The sequence below is a fragment of the Cynoglossus semilaevis genome, chromosome 20, assembly GCF_000523025.1.
Source record: "Cynoglossus semilaevis isolate Cse_v1.0 chromosome 20, Cse_v1.0, whole genome shotgun sequence".
Taxonomy (NCBI): domain Eukaryota; kingdom Metazoa; phylum Chordata; class Actinopteri; order Pleuronectiformes; family Cynoglossidae; genus Cynoglossus; species Cynoglossus semilaevis.
This window is the reverse complement of record NC_024326.1, coordinates 13,495,028-13,509,104: the sequence shown is the minus strand read 5'-3', so window position 1 is coordinate 13,509,104 and position 14,077 is coordinate 13,495,028. Positions and strand designations below refer to the sequence as shown.

The 14,077-nt window shown below is 43.7% G+C and overlaps 1 protein-coding gene across 5 annotated transcripts in view; it reads right to left on the bottom strand.

Moving 5' to 3' along the window:
- The window catches only part of rnf220a (ring finger protein 220a), a 204,922-nt gene that overhangs the window by 182,515 nt on the left and 8,330 nt on the right, over positions 1 to 14,077 (bottom strand). For all 5 annotated transcript variants that reach the window (XM_025066330.1, XM_025066328.1, XM_025066329.1 and 2 more), the window contains exons 5-6: positions 8,110 to 8,203; positions 399 to 531 (exon numbers count right to left, since the gene is read on the bottom strand). The gene's annotated coding sequence lies outside the window, so the exon portion shown is untranslated. The remainder of the gene's footprint in view (positions 1 to 398; positions 532 to 8,109; positions 8,204 to 14,077) is intronic.

Sequence of the window (14,077 nt, the reverse complement as noted above, 5' to 3'; positions counted from 1 at the left end):
TTTAATTACCCCCAGCGTAGCGAGAGGCCTAAATTAACTCCTCTCCTCTGGCTGCTGAAAAAGCCATGCATATTTCACGACCAGGAGACCAATCATATGTCACTCAGCCTTTCTCCTCTCCTCTGACAAGACAAGACTTATCACTGTTATTTATCTCTCGCCCAGCGTGTCGTCTGTGTACAAAACAAAAGCGTGAATAATAAATGTCCGCGCTGTTGTGCGTGAGTTTGTTCTGAAGCATGTTGCCCCCGCAGTGACAGACTAAAAACCTGAATCTCAAGTGGCCTCGATGCCGGCTTGTTTGTGTGTGTGTGTGTGTGTGTGTGTGTGTGTGTGTCCTGGCTGCTGCTATATGAGAAGCAGTAAAAAGCCATGGAGGTGCATTAGAGGTGTTTTACCATGCTGCTGTCACCGTGGCCCTGTGCTGCTGCTGCTGCTGCTGCTGCTGCTAAGCACTGTTCTCCTCCAGGGGACTGTTGTGGTGGGTGAGGTGTCCACTCTCTCCCCTCTCTGCCTCTGTCTCCCCCTGTACTGTGATACACATTGTTTTTAATTATAACATTCATGTTCACATTTGAAATTCTTCACAACAAACTCTTTTTATATTTCATTTTTTTGGGATTATTGGTTTGGCAAAATAAACAATTCCACCTTCCATCCAGTCATCAATTCTCTAATATGCAGTTCTATATATATAAAGTACTTTACAATATATCAAAGTGCTGATTATAGGTTGTATAAAGTAGAAATTTAAAATGTAAATGTTAAAAATAAGAGAAAATATGATTTGTTTTTGTAGTTTTCACTCGTAAACAAGAATTCCTTTTGGAATGATTCTGGCTGCAGTGTTTCAGGATGGACGGATGAGCGTTCTGTTATAATTACTCCCTGTGTGTCACCTGGACCTAAAATAATTCCATCCATGAATGTTGTTTTCATTCACCTCTCCGTCCAGATCAGTTGGAAAAAAAAAAAAAAAACAGGCAATGAAAAACAGTTTTGTTTTTCTGCTGCTTTTTTTTTTGCTATATTATTTTCCTTCTTCTCTCATCTTCGACTCTAGACACTTTTCTAGAGAGTATATATGTGTGTGTGTGTGTGTGCGTGTGTGAAGAGATTTGTGTTATATTGGTGAGCTGACATGGTAAACAAGCCTTTCCTATCTGTCTGTCTGTTTTGCAACAATGAGTCAGTGAGTCAGTCAGCTCCACAATCAGTCCGCCCGCGAGTCAGTGAATTATCCCACAGCTACTAATGGTCCTTCCTCAATCTCTCACACACACACATACACTCACACACACACACACTCACACACACAGCAGCCATCCTCCTCTGTGTAATTTAAATGACTGTCAGGTCAGTGGCGAGAGCAGCACCTTGCCACGTTAAAAATGCCAGGCGGCTGCCATCGTCACCGCCAACAACCTGCCCAAACTGTCACACACTCACACACACGTGGACAAGCACACACATGCCGAGCTGTCACACACCGGTCACAATGCATTTACTTAGTGACAGAATTCTAATTAGTGGTCTGACTTGGAAGGAGAGGGAGAAAGAGGGAGATTTGTCTGGTGAAAGAGAGGTGTTGTGGGAGACTGGGGACATGTGGACGCGGGAGATGGAAGGGGAAGGAGAGATGAAGGGGACGGGAGATAGAAGGAGACGGCAGGAGGAAGGAGGTGGGAGGAGAGAGACATGGCGGCGGGGACTGTGATGCAGGACAAGACAAGTGATGGAGAAAGACAGAGAGTGAGAGTAAAAGGGTTAAAGCTGAAAGAGGGAGAGAGAGAGAGAGAGAAAAAAAAGCAAATGAAGAAAATCAACAGCTTTCACATTTATATAAAATGCACCTCGTTATGTCATGGTGATATGACAAGTGACTAAAGCAATCGCAGCGGCTCCACAATGCCCTCACGCCTAATTGCCACACAGAATGAGAGTGCTGGAGTTTAACCCTGCAGCCTCTCACTGTGTGTCATGCCATCACAGGGAATGAGACAGAGGAGGGGAGGGAGAGGGGGGGGGGGGGGGGGGGGAGAGAGACAAAGGGGGAGGCAGCATTACAATGAGAGGGATAGGAAGGATCTGGTACATGAGTAGTGCATGTTTAATACCACCACTGTTACACTGTTTAGCTGTTGACATACAACATGGGACTCATGTTTAAAAAATTTCTCTCCATTATAAAAAAAAACACCCCAAACAGAATCATTAAAACTAATCCATCCAGCCTGTTTTTTATGGGCCGCACCTCTATACTGGTACGTTTACCTGCAGATGTTGCTCTTGACGCAATTTGTTTGCAATTTATGTCAACATTTCTCTACAAAAACACAGAACTAAAACCACAGTGTTCTGGTAGCTAGCTCGTAGCTTCGGCAAGAAACTTGACGGCCTGCTCTGTATTTGGTCAGTCTGAAGTCTACGATGATTCGATACTTCATCGTCTGAGCTCATACACTTTTGTTTCGTCTTCTCTTCTCCATCTCCACGATCCGACTTCTGTTCCGTCTTCTCTTCTCCATCTCCACACTTTTGTTCCGTCTTCTCTTCTCCATCTCCACGATCCACAGTCCTCTGACCTGCGTTCATCTCCACATCTCCTCTCCTCCACCCTGACTGCTGGTCTCCACTCCATCCTTCCTCTTCACAGCCACTCTGCCTCTTCACATGTCCTCAACACTGAACCTCTCCTGCCGACTTAACTGCCGTACTCCTTCCACTGGAGATTCAAAACTGGCACGCTGTCAAGCACTTTCACATCCTTGGGTTTTCCAGTCCAAACCAGTGTCTTCACAAAGGTTCTCAAATCAACTGGAGACTGTCTTCGCCAGGACGTGACGGAGGAAGACCAGCTCACTTCACACTATTTAAAATACCTCTACATGTAGAGACTGAAATCAAAATTGATTTGAAAAAAAGGACAAATCACGCAGTTTAAGTACAAGAGCCTGGAGGACAGAAGAGGGTTTTTATCCCCTTGAAGAGTTCATCCAGGCCCTATTACCACATCTCCAGAGTTCAGCCACAGAGCTGGCTCCGACACCAGCGGGGCTGAAGGGCCAAAAGGTCCAGGATTGAGAGGGATCTGTGGGACTGAGTTAGCCCACTTCTGAGAGCTCTTCACGGGGCCAGGCTGCCAAGAGGTTCCCCTTCCGTCCCGCTCCTCACTCTGGTTCTATTAACTGCCAGTGAGAAGAGGCTCTTTATTTCTCTGCTCTGCATTTGTCCGCCGCTGTCTGACGGTTGGCTCGTTCATCTTGGCGTGGTTGAAGAGAGAGGGCCTCTGAGGGACTCGTCATATTCAAATTGAAGAGCTCTTCAGGGGGCAAGCAGGGAGGGGACTGCCCTCCTCGGTCCTCACCCACCTCCGGGTGAGGACCTGAACACCAGGCAGAACTTCAGCTGCAGCCCCTGTCAGCCATTCATCATTTTTAACCAGAATTGACCGTAGGAAAAGCGCTCTATGGATTATAAGTGTATTAAAGCAAATGAAGAGAGATTTTGATTTGTCACATACATCATCTGTGCAACTAAAGGGCACCGGACAACGATTTATGCAAATACGATTCTGCATTTTCATCACGGACGTGTCGATATCCTGATCAGGGAAAAGTTGACACTTTGCTTTCTTTGCTCTAGAGGTATTGGATTAAAAACATGTGTTTTAGTTTTTTAGTTTTTATAACAATTCTGGGTTTAACTGTAGGTGGTCTCTTGACTGTGTCACCGACTTCAACCAGGTCCACAGTCCAACTGTTTAACACTTTTTAATCGATTTTAGGCCATGTTGAGAGTGAGTTCCCACACATTCCATTTTTCACATAACACAAACACAGGCACAAAAACCTCCATTCGTCTTACTTGTGCTAGCCCAACAACCACGTTTGCTCCATTCCTTTCATCTGAGGCTCCGCAGCAGTCACTGTGATTTAGGGAAAACACTCAGGTAAGCAAAGCAAATGTCGGAGCAAATAGTCGCTCCCTCAGGAGCAGGAGAGAGGAGTAATCCCACTCCCATTTCCCCTTTTCCTCTTTTTCATTTTATAATTATGATTCCGCTCCGACGCTGTCCCTCACACTCCGTCAGAGGGAGACACAAGCGCCAACGCTGCAGCCAGAGGAGAGCCATAACTCTGGAAATATTTATACAGCACTCTGAAAAACTAAAGATCAAACGCACATTCATTTGATTTCTACTTTAAGTATACCGCTGCACTGTTAACAGACTTGAAGTATGTTTATTTTAGGAATTTCCCTCAGGGCTAACGAAAAACATCACACTAAAAACAAGTTTTATTTTTCTAGACAACTGCCTGGCAAAAACACACGTTAGTTCTCCTCATTCTTTTTGTCTTCGAGAAAACATTTGCGCCTACAATTAGTAAAACTGCATCTACAGATTTCCAAAGAAGCGCTCAAATAGGGGACAACACCGCACCCAGGTGGTGAAAGTTATGAAAAGCATCCTGTCAGCGTCAACAAAGTGTTGGCTCGATTTATTTGTGGGTACGACACTTTTCCCCCGAGACATTACCAGCAATACTGGAGTATTTTCCAAAAAAAATTCCCCGAGACATTACCGCTTCACTGGTAACACGATGCTCAACGCTGTACATGCAATGATAGTTTGAGTATTTTCCAAAAAATTCAAAGCATTTGGACTTTTCCCATAGTTGTGTTTGCAAACTACAAGTAAAGACTCAGCACTTGTTAAATTAATGTCGATTTCTCCCTAAAGGAAGTACTCTGAAATTTGCTGAATTTTTTTTTTAATAAAAAAGACTCTGAAAAAAATACCAAAACCGTATTTGGTCTGGTTTTTTTTTTTTTTCAGTACTTTGTACAACTTGTTTGAAAAAAATACTAAAACCGTATTTGGTCTGTTTTTTGTTTTTTTTTTTCATACTTTGTACAACTTGGAACATGATTGATGTAAAAATGGTTAAAACTTCAAGTTAATGTTGGAGCACGGGATAAAAAATAATGTCCCTCTTGCTCTCTTCTGTGCTGATTGCTCCCAGTAGGGTTTGTGCCACGCATGCACAACCAACAGCTATCGCAATATAATGATCCATAACTACAGAAACAGAGAAAAAGAGGGAGGGAGAGGGAGAGAGAGAGAGAGCAGCAAACCTTAGAGTGAATTACACTTGCATCTCTCCACTCAGCCCCTGTTCTATTCATCTGGGTGTGATCGAGGACGACGCACTTCCTATGAATTATAGAAACAAGCCCATAATAAGGCGATAAATATATTTCTCAAGGAGAGCCACCAGGACATTAACTGAGACATTAGCATAGGCTGCGTCCGCTCTCAATCCAACGCGGTGATTAACTAACACAGAGCGTGTGCACCTGTGTGTGAGTGTGTTTGTGTACTGTAGATGAGGGGAAGAAGAATGTGTGCAAATGTGTGCATGTGTATTTAAACTAAGACAGGTGATGATATGAGGGGTGCTGCTAATGAGCCTTTACATACACACTGGTGTTAGCATTCAGATATATGAGCATGTATGTGCAGCAGGTATGTTTTTTTTATTTTAATTAGCTTGTTAGCATTAAAAAAATGTAAATTGAGTACAATATATATCAAGCAGTGCAAATATGTGCATGACAGGAGAAAGTGTGCACTCTATAAATGGCAGCCAAACCTATAGTGGCATTAGTTTAATGCACGGTGATGGAATCGGGTCTGTTTGTCTCCTCGACGTGAAGAGGAAGCATATTTATCCTGGATAACAATGCAAATAGCATATTTACACCCAGTTAACAATATAAACTACTGAGATGATGTTATGAGTTTTTTTTTTCTTCCCTGCAAGTCCAGTAAATAAAATGGCCTCATTAGCATACAGCGTGTAGTGTGGCTACAGAAGGAATACCACTTAACTCCAGCTCCGGGTGTCATCATTTACAGCCACCCTTGCAGTGACTGCCAAACACCTTCATTATGCCGTGTTATCACGGGCCACTACGGGTGATTTTTAAAGATGGATACATGTGTAGACTGTGATTATTGTGCTGTGTGTGTGTGTGTGTGTTGAAGTCAGTAATGCACATTTTACCATTAAATAAATCACCTGCTTAGTGGAACCAGGAGCCAGGATGAATGTCTTCTTCCTGAGGCCCCTCCACGGGAAATACGCAGTCGTGTTCATTCTCTTAATGTGTAGGCTGTTTTGTGGTTCGATGCAAAGAAACCACATCATTGTCCCTGATATTTTACAATGAAAGTCTCACCACTAGATTGTATGACTTAATAGTTCCCTTTCTTTGCTCTAAGTTCTTGTAATGAGAAAATAAAAAACCTCACGTACCACTCTTGATTATTTCATCATTATTTGTTGTTAAATGTCAGTGCTTACATCGTTGCAGAATCTTTTTTTTTTACCACCACAAAGTTCCATCTCAGAGTTTCCACTATGAATTCAATTTTGTGTTAAATTTAGAGCAACACCACTGCCTTCTTCATCTGAACTTGGTTGCAAAGGTACGTTACTCATTAAGAAAAAGTCCAGCCCTAAAAAAAACCTGATCTTTTTTTCCTCTAATAAACTGACTCTTTCATCTTAAAGCGATGATGTGAACCTATGTACAGTATTCTCTAGATGCTAATGATGGCGTCCCCCTAGTTAAGACACACGTCTCACATCCTGCCAGGTTAATTAAAGAAGTCCGAGTCTGTCCGTCCAAACATCAATCCGATCTCCTCTAAGCAGTGAGGAGGAGTGGAAGTCTCTCCATCGCTTCCTCCTCCGCTCTCCTCTTTTCTTCTGGATTAACAAGACTGCCTTATTAGCCCTGCAGCTACTGGTCCTCACTGGCTGGAGACGCTTTTGTCTTTTGTGTGCACATGCCTGATTTTAAGGGACAGGGTGCGGGGGCCGGGGGTGAAGCCACTCTGCCATCCCATCAAACTGCCCATAGTTTGTGTCTAATGAGCGTGGATCGAGGCGAAGCCACTAATGACGCATCATGTATGTGTCGGTGTATACATTAAGTGCTATCCGTGTGCTAGTTAGCAGGGTGGGTGTGACTGGTAGGAACTGGGTTTGATAAGATGCGCCCCCAGAAGGTTGGAGGGGTCACAGGGTCATGCCAATTACCTTCCTCGTTGAGAGATGTCTGCTCTTTGATTTGACGATTCCAAAGGATCTGACGTTCTGATGGTTCTTCTCTGACTGGTGTGGGGGTTGAGGGGAGGGGCTAAACAGCCATTAAGGAGTTGTTAATTGCAGCATGTTGTTTGGAACAGGCAGAGAAGTGTGTGTTTGTATGTGTGTTCAGTAAGTGACCGTATCTCTCCTCTGTAATTTACTGATTTGTACTGCAAGATACTGCGATGTGTAGCCTTGATGTAGCGTTCAGATTTGGACACAAACAAAACAACCTTTTGGACAATTTCTCAACACATCATAAATTCCGAGCCCATGTAAAGTATCTTCTCAAACTTTGAAACTTCTAAACCCACAAAGCCTAAGTGATGTAAGACGGAACATCTAGAAAACTCAAATCAGACGATGAGACTCCTGCAGATTTACACTCCTTCAAAACAACCTTGACAGAAAACAAGGAGGATTCTATAAAACCAATGAAAACAACAGACACACAGAGGCCAAACCACGCCACCGTACTACCTCCTCAGGTTAGGTATTAAAAACTCCTGAGGAAAATGTTGACGGAAGAAATCAAGCCCCAAAATTTAACCTCCCGGTGCTTCAGTGAAACTAAAGTTTTTCTGGCAACGAGTTCAAATAACGTGTCTTGACTCAGAATGACAGATATGATAAGTGGATGGATGGAGTTATTATCTTATTCAATTCACACATTATTTATGGTGGTTAACATGTTGATTTTGACAGTCCTAATACAGACATTACTACAAAACAATAAGTAATTGTACGTCTGTAGCTACAGCAGCAGCGTCGCTGCCATCACTCACTTTCTGGGGAAACATTTACTTTTGCCAATTTCCTCAGTTTTTGCCAAATCTCTGAGGTAAACAGAAAAATAAAAACGATAATCGGAGAGAACATTAAACTATAAATAATTTGAGACACTGCAGTTGTGTTTTATAGTTGAGCACTTGTGGTTCTGTCCTACCTGTTAGAAACTCTGCTGTTTTTTTTCTTCCTCCCAGCATACAGCACCACAGGGACTTCACCGTGGCCTTCACTCTCTCCCTGGTTTCATTTATCTAAAAAAAAAAGGAATATTATTGTTTATTTCTAACATACACAGCATCTAGATGATTATTAAAAAAATATTGTATGATGATTAAATTAACGTATTTTCACATGTTCTACTTCAGTATTTGTATAATTTAGGGTGAAAAGGGTGCACACACACACACACACAAACAGTGATGAGATATTGAACTTAGCAGTTTCTCACTGGGCTCGTTTTACTTGTCATAAAACATACTCCCTTTATTGGACACACATACTGTACATATACATTTCAAACCATGTGTGTGTGTGTGTGTGTGTGTGTTCTGCAGGATCAATGCAGCGCTGTTGTCAGGAAAGTGTGCATTTAAACTACACGGCAGTCCTGGGAGCAAGAAGGAGTGCAGACTAGAGCAGAGAGAAGAGGAGGAGGAAGAGGAAGAGGAGGAGGAGGAGGATGCAATGAGATATTTAATGTGTTTGATCCACTGGCTGTTAAGTAATGATTCCCATATCCACCAAACCCCTAGAGGGAAACTTGTTCATGTTCACAAATCAAGACCAAGTCTCCAGCTCAGGAAATTTTAGCAATTACTTTTGGCCTCTGTCATCTTCAGAAGATAAGTTTCCATCTCACAACAACAAGTGAAAATAAAACTGAAGCCACACACTGAGAACAGAAGTGAAAGTGCACTGAAGGATTAAAAAAAACACCTTGAAATACAATCCATGACTGAAGAAAAAAAACAAAAACTTGTAGATCAAATGTAGGAAACTGAGGTTGGTTGAAACTGAGATTCTCATATAGGTGACTGACAACGACATTGGTTAACGTTCAGTGTAATTACGATCTATAAACTCCGACAACAGAACCTCTTAATATTTTCTTCTGACATGAAATTCCAGAAAATGTTCAACAAAGACTTTTCATCCGACAACAGAACCTTTTAATATTTTCTTCTGACATCTTGAATTGTCCAGAAAATGTTCAACAAAGACTTTTCTTGTCCAATCACACACACACTGGTCCCAGACTCTTTCAGGTAGGTAACACCACCCTAACCACCCCCATCTCTCCCACCCCCACGGCTGAAACAGTCCCATTCATCCATCCTCTCTCCCTCCCTCAGTGCCTACGGCTTTATTTATTTATTCTCCGGTTCACGGCCGGTTTGTTTTTTAAGCAAGACAAATTGAAAGGAATAAAAGTCCAGGCTTGTACAGACTGCTGCTTCTATTGCCTTTGTGTCAAAAGGCAACACACTGGGTTATGAATCATGGTGTGTGTGTGTGTGTGTGTGTGTGTGCAGGTAGTTAGTGCCATATGTTATCTAAACCTCACAGCTGGCTTCCTTTCTCAGGGCTTGGTTAGACTCTACAGATTCAGCCTGGGTTTATTTTAATGTCCAACTACAGCTGTATTTAACACAATCACTTTACATTGGAGTTAAAAGGTGACGACGAAGCCAAATTAATGGCAGAATATAAATCAACAGCTGTGGAAAAGTCGTATCAGCATCAGTCCAACCAGAACTGCAACATTCTCACATCTACGACCAGAGACACACACCAGAAGAAAGGCCAGTATTTTTCTTTTGTTGTTGCCTTGAAAAACAAAGATTCCAAACTATTCCTCAGGTCAAGAAAACAGCACAGGCATCCAGACTTGATCTGGTTCTAATCCTGGACAAATCACTGTCCAATGAAATGTGCGCTCACATCCGAGGACATCTCTGACCACGACACTCGACATCACTGTAACAAATGTCCGTCCACCGGCAGCAATAACAGCACCTGAAACAGGCTATTTCTTCAAGAGGTCAGCTGGGACACAAACGACAACACTGAGCTTCTGTCTGTGTGTGTGTGTGTGTGTGTGTGTGTGTGTGTGTGTGGCTGCTGAGAGCACTGTCAGATGCACTGTCACATCCAGCTTTCAAATCTCAGTGTGTGTGTCTGCGTGACTGACGAACTGGAAACAGAATCACTGTTTGGGTGCGTGTTTGTGCGTGTGTGTGTGCTTGTGCGTCCATGGAGGTGTTGGTAGGTGTGTGTTCAGGTGAGTGAGTGACAGAGTGGAAGCAGAATCACAGGCCTTGCTGTGAAAGACGAACTGAACGGAGGCATTGGAAAAAGTGAGAGAGGAAGGGAGAGAGAGAGAGAGAGAATGGATCCATCAATCACGGCTGCAACACAACGTAGCGCTCTGTCACACACCCACCACACGGTGTGTATATAAGGAACACAAAAAAATATACAAATATGCAAAACTCCAGAAAATAATGAGCTCTCACTGGTTTTCATACACAGTTATTTAAAGCTGAATCCTGACTGTTCTACAGCTAAACTCCAACACTGACTTTTTAACACAACAGGCAAAGTGCAATGTTGCAATATTTAGACTTTAACTTTAACTCTAAATGCACGTTTGCAGCAGTGACCTACAAACAGCAGCGGCTGGTGGTGAAAGAAACCCAAGGACTGAAGGTTCAAACACCGGCTCAACAAAGACGACGAATCTGAGGCGATGATTCATATCTGTGGTCAACAGACGATGAACCTTCACCAGCTGTTTGAAGTTCTCCAAAAGAAGCACCTCCACGGTGTCATCCATCACACTCTGTGGATGAGACCCTGGGTCTAGATCCTGACCCGACCTGTGCATCGTTCTGCTAGGTCGACTTTACCGACTGTTCACTGTCAGAGCGGTGGCGTTCTGAGAAAAAAAAAACGGAAAAAAGGGAGCTCAGAGATGAGGTGGTCAGAGGGAGAGAGAGGGAGAAAAAGAGCATGAAGAGGAGGAGGAGGAGAAGAAAGTGAGGAAGCCCTGGAGTGTAACTCAATATAGGAGAAAGTGTCAGGTTGACAAATGTAACAGCGTCTGATCTATTAGTTATACCACAGACTATGTTAAACAGCTGCCCTGCGTCGGCCTGTTGTTTTTTTTGTTTTCTTTTTTCTTTTCACACACACAGTATCGTAGTGATCTCTATCACTAGTTCAAATTTCAGTTCATCTTCATATGCAGATTCACAGACCCACACACTGTCTTTCTCTCCCACACAGTCTCACCTCAATCTCCCCTCCCTCGTTGTTGCAACTAACAAATATTTGTCCTCATTACTAATTAAACAGCAACAAGAGAGAGAGCACACAGGAAATTGACGACCGCCGCACGCTGCTATTTTTTACCCCACACACACAGGGTTTTGCATCTTCGGGCTCTGCATCCTTACAAAAGATGGGGCGGGGGTGTCTCTGTGTCTGCACGTTTCAGGGTGGTGTACCTGTGTGTGTGTGTGTGTCCGAGTGTTGTGATTTACGAGCGGTGTTTCTCTGCTGCAGTCGTAGCATCCACCTGTAAGCCATTCATAAAGCATGCAGCTGAATAATGAATGGCTGGTGTCTGGGGCCAGGCTGGGGGGGGGGGGGTTTGCTCCACTCTGCCCTGGTGGCTGTTTTAAATGAATAGAAATTAGTGGGCCAGGAAGGAGCCACCAGGCCCCCACTCTGCATGAGAGCATGTATATGTGTGTGTGGGCGTGTAAGGGATTTGTTTATGGGCACTGGGGACATCGCCATTTATCAGGCCACCGTCATGTTGGCTCTACCTGTGGTGCACGGCTTCGTGGTCGGTACAGAGGGGTGTACGTATCACAGCCTCGAGTTTCCAGGAAACAATATGAACAGTAAGTTTAAGGCACCAAACCCTGACGCCTGCGTTGTCCTCAGATTCTGATCCCGAACAAAATGTTTGTTTGTGTGAACTGCAATCTGGATCTTTCATTTGGACGTAGCTGAAAACCAAAATTCAGACAAAAACTTTTAAATGACTGCACTGGATCCACTGTACTGCACATCAACAGAGTGAGTGACATTTTTATCATGTAATAAAAAAATAAATGACTGTTATTCCTCATCACTTGCACTTTTCTCGTCATCCTACACTTCATCCTGTCCTGGTCCCTGATTGGCTGTAGGACTATATTTCCTGTGCGGAGGGGTGAGGGGACAAGTGAAGCTGACAGTCAAACAGCTTCTGGACACTGACCTTTAGTCTTGTCTGCGGGCAGACACACTCTAAATCCATCATGGAACATATGCAGTGACACACACACACACACACACCACACACACAGCATTCATGGGACACAAGTCTCAGGTTTTATGACAGCTGTCACTCAGCAGCAGTAAACACAGACACACACAGAGGAAAACACACACTGGGGCAGCATTAATGTTTAGTGGTCTGTGTGATTCCATGAAGTGAGGTACGGCCAACGAAGGGACGCTGCAGGACACCACGTCTTTATATGTGTGTGTGTATGTGGGTGACAGTGGCTCTGGAACAGGTCTTACACACACAAACACACGCCGGGACACCTCATGCATGAAACGCGCAAGCACGCACGCACGGAAGCAAACAGAAATATAAATAAGTTTGTGAATATTCACTCAGGACAGGATGCCAAAACTCCGAATACATTTTCCTGCCAAGTCTTTGGCACGATCCAGCTGTCGTGTCTCCACTGGTGGCAACAAACACGCGGTGACACGAGTCGAATATTTTGGCTTTGTGTTCAGCAACAATAAAAACGCCACAGCAGACACGCTGACTATTTTTGAATTTAAGAGCTAACAAGACTGTTAAGCCACAGGCTGCAGCAGATGCACAGCAGCTCAGGGCCCGGTGTTTATAAGGAGCAGCAGCTGGCATGTCGACACCGTCTGCAAAGCTGTGCCACACACTTGTAGCCAGATGTCCTACTGTACACACCCGGCAGCCTGCCACGGGAGCAACCTGGACAATTCAATTTAGTCTCTGCGGTGTGTACTTTTTAATCCAGCGTTGTCACTGACAACAGCAACAGCAAAAGTTTGATTTGACGGGATTGTTACTAAAACCTCACTCGGTGAAATGTTAGGGCCATGGCTGCAAATTCACTGAGATAAATGCGTCTTTTCATGCCGTAAAATATATAATACTATAAATGAGTTACCTCATCTTTGTGGATTATTAATATTGAATATCATGTTTAATATTGTATCCCTGAAAGAGCTTAAAAATATATCTTTTTAGGTCATATGATCTGGGCAAAATTTCTAGTGTATCGTACGTTACCCTCTCAGCATTAATCATTTAATCACCCTGATATACTTGAAGGAATTGAAGAAAGACACAAGAAGATCATCTTTAGCAGCTCTAAGAGCCTCTGTCTTTTTCTTTTTAGTTTTGGTAACGATCAGCTGCCACCTAGTGGGTAAGTGTTTAGTTGTTCTGCCTGACAGTGGCTCATTAATCAGAAGAGTGTCTCCATCAAAGCTTCAAAAGTTCTAGACCTACAGATATCAGATTAAGGTTTCACCATAATGGGAATTTTTACCATAGATTTTAAAACACAGGAATGTTACAGCGACAACGTCTACGAGTTAAATCATCACAGGAATCAGATACGAGGAAGAGAGCGGCTGCAAAAAGAAGAGACGCACACGCAATCACACACGCCGTGGTGCCTTTGGGCAGTACTTTCACCTCCACTGACATTTAACTAAAAACCAATCACCAAGTCTGCCATCTACCGCCTCTCACCTCAGGGCGATGACGATAGAGAGGGTTATGAGTGCAGCCCCGCACATGTGCAGGAACATGAACGCAGCGCAGTTTTCAGAGCAGCGACTTCACGGTCAGAGACACGGTGTGTGTCCACGGAGGTGATGAGGAAATACATGGAAAGAAAGAGAGAGAGTCAGAGGTCAGAGGAATGTCCATCGTCCCCTGGGTGAGGTCAAGGTCCATGCCGTCTCTCGACACCAACACCTCCTCCGTGGACACACCGACTGCTGCAATAATCATGCCATTGAATCAAATATATGGAGAGGAAACGTCCGCTCATCACCACCAC